Here is a 2,866-nt window from a genome sequence, read left to right on the forward strand (position 1 = left end):
CCATATACTTTTTATTAGCAGCAAATWTATTATTTATTTAAATAAACATATACAAATTTGAGTATTCTCATAATTTACAATAATTTGACAAAATCATATTGTTAAAGAGCACATGTATTTGTTTAAGAGGAGTAGCAAAACAGATGGATCTCTTTTATTCTACTTYCATTCTCTTACTCTCCCTCCCWCTTCTCCACCTCCACCAGTCTCTCATTGCAGCAGTGCAGCCAGTAGGGCAGTAACGAGGAGGGATGGAGGGTACCTGGGATGGTGCACTGTTCCTATCATCAGCAGTAGTAGTGATGAGGATCCTGTTGGTGTGTTGAGGTCTACCTTCACAGTGCCTGAGGTCCCATCCCACACAGCCAGCGTAAGCCATGGCATGGGCCAGGTAACTTTGCTCCTGGACCCAGTGGAAGAGGTGGGCCATGGGGACGTGRGCCAGTACCTCCACGTCCTCCCCACCATGGGTCTCAGGGTCCTATGGCACCTCAGACAGCTGCATGTAGTCCTTCCACTCTGACCAAGAGAAAGAGGGGGAGGAGAGGAGAGAGATTAATAAATATGTGAATATGGACTGGAGAGATAAACATGCAGCAGGAGGAATATTTATCAAGAAGGCCAACGGAGAAGGGATGACTGCACAGAGAGGAAAACTATACAAGGACAGATACTAGTTTTGGTTTCTTACTTGTGTCCTCTTTATGGCTGTCAGGGCGCTTGTTGTCTACGACTTTGTATCCAGGGCCGTTTCCGTACATAACAGTTGTGTAACAACATATYCTTCCCATACAGAGGAGATTTCCCTGTGAGACACACACACAGCGGGGTTAATCACAATTTAAAGGTCTTACACACACACAGTGAGAGAGGAGCGTGTCCTGGGGGAGCTAGGGGCCGAGCAGATTGTTGAGTCTTCAGAGGAAGTACTAGACTCTCCAGCCCCTACTGATGAACTGCGCAGTGTTTCACTACTGCATTAATCACCAAGACCTGGGAGGCTGGACCRCTGGGGAGCCACATACACACACASAGAGTGAGAGAGAGACAGGGCTGAACAATGGGGAGCCAGAGACAGAGAGACAGAGAGAGAGGGCTGAACAACGGGGAGCCACAGAGAGAGAGGGAGAGGTGGAAGGAGAGAMGGAGGGAGGGAGGCCTGAATGCTGGCGAGCCTCAGAGGGAGTGATGGAGAGAGGGAGAGGTGGAAAGGGGAGGGAGAGAGAATAGGGAGGGAGAGGCAGAGGGGAGGGGAGGGAGGGAAAGAGAGAAAGATCTAAGCTGTTTGTTTTCCTCTGTAATTGCAGGGGAGAGGAAATGTCAAAGTGCCAGTGGCGTCTCCCGGACGGAGGCTGAGGCAGTCTAGTGGAGCACACCACCACCTCGGAGGTAAACATAGCTGTGAGGGATGACACCTTGGGAGGGGGGGGGGCAGCAAACAGGGTTCTAGGCTATTTATTAAATCTGTTTGCAGCTCCAGGTAGGCTACACAAGTGGCAAATTGATTTGCAATGACTCCAGTTATATTGTCATTTCAACATACAGTACCAGTCAAAAGTTTGGACACCTACTCATTCAAGGGTTTTTCTTTATTTTACTATTTTCTATAATAGTGAACACAAAAACTATGAAATAACACATATGGAATCATGTAGTAACCAAGAAAGTGTTAAACAAATCAAAATATATTTAATATTTGAGATTTTTCAAAGTAGCCACCCTTTGCCTTGATGACAGCTACTTTGCACACTCTTGGTATTCTCTAAACCAGCTTTATGAGGAATGCTTTTCCAACAGTCTTGATGGAGTTCCTACAAATGCTGAGCACTTGTTGGCTGCTTTTCCTTCACTCTGCGGTCCAACAATTTTTTWWTTTWTTTWTTTATTTCACCTTTATTTAACCAGGTAGGCTAGTTGAGAACAAGTTCTCATTTACAACTGCGACCTGGCCAAGATAAAGCAAAGCAGTTCGACACATACAACAACACATAGTTACACATGGAATAAACAAACATACAATCAATAATACAGTAGAAAAAGTCTATATACAGTGTGTGCAAATGAGGTAGGATAAGGGAGGGAAGGCAATAAATCGGCCATATTGGCGAAGTAATTACAATATAGCAATTAAACACTGGAATGGTAGATGTGCAGAAGATGAATGTACAAGTAGAGATACTGGGGTGCAAAGGAGCAAGATAAATAAATAAATACAGGATGGGGATGAGGTAGTTGGATGGGCTATTTGCAGATGGGCTATGTACAGGTGCAGTGATCTGTGAGCTGCTCTGACAGCTGGTGCTTAAAGCTAGTGAGGGAGAGATGAGTCTCCAGCTTCAGGGATTTTTGCAGTTCGTTCCAATCATTGGCAGCAGAGAACTGGAAGGAAAGGCGGCCAAAGGAAGAATTGGCTTTGGGGGTGACCAGTGAGAAATACCTGCTAGAGCGCGTGCTACGGGTGGGTGCTGCTATGGTGACCAGTGAGCGGAGATAAGGCTGGAGCCAGTGGTTTTGGCGGCGAGTGAAGCGAGGGCCAGCCAACGAGAGCATAGAGGTCGCAGTGGTGGGTAGTATATGGGGCTTTGGTGACAAAACGGATGGCACTGTGATGGACTGCATCCAATTTGTTGAGTAGAGTGTTGGAGGCTATTTTGTAAATGACATCGCCGAAGTCGAGGATCGGTAGGATGGTCAGATTTACGAGGGTATGTTTGGCAGCATGAGTGAAGGAGGCTTTGTTGTGAAATAAGAAGCCGATTCTAGGTTTAATTTTGGATTGGAGATGCTTAATGTGAGTCTGGAAGGAGAGTTTACAGTCTAACCAGGTATTTGTAGTTGTCCACATATACTAAGTGAGAACCGTCCA

The 2,866-nt window shown here is 45.9% G+C and overlaps 1 long non-coding RNA gene across 1 annotated transcript in view; it reads right to left on the reverse strand.

Annotated features, from left to right (window-relative positions):
* Positions 1–314: 314 nt before the first annotated feature.
* Positions 315–2,866, reverse strand: part of LOC139023548 (uncharacterized) — an 8,120-nt gene continuing 5,568 nt past the window's right edge. The window contains exons 2-3 of the long non-coding RNA XR_011474679.1: positions 692–806; positions 315–519 (exon numbers count right to left, since the gene is read on the reverse strand). This is a non-coding gene — a long non-coding RNA (uncharacterized lncRNA). The remainder of the gene's footprint in view (positions 520–691; positions 807–2,866) is intronic.

This window comes from Salvelinus sp. IW2-2015, linkage group LG4p (assembly GCF_002910315.2).
Source record: "Salvelinus sp. IW2-2015 linkage group LG4p, ASM291031v2, whole genome shotgun sequence".
Taxonomy (NCBI): domain Eukaryota; kingdom Metazoa; phylum Chordata; class Actinopteri; order Salmoniformes; family Salmonidae; genus Salvelinus; species Salvelinus sp. IW2-2015.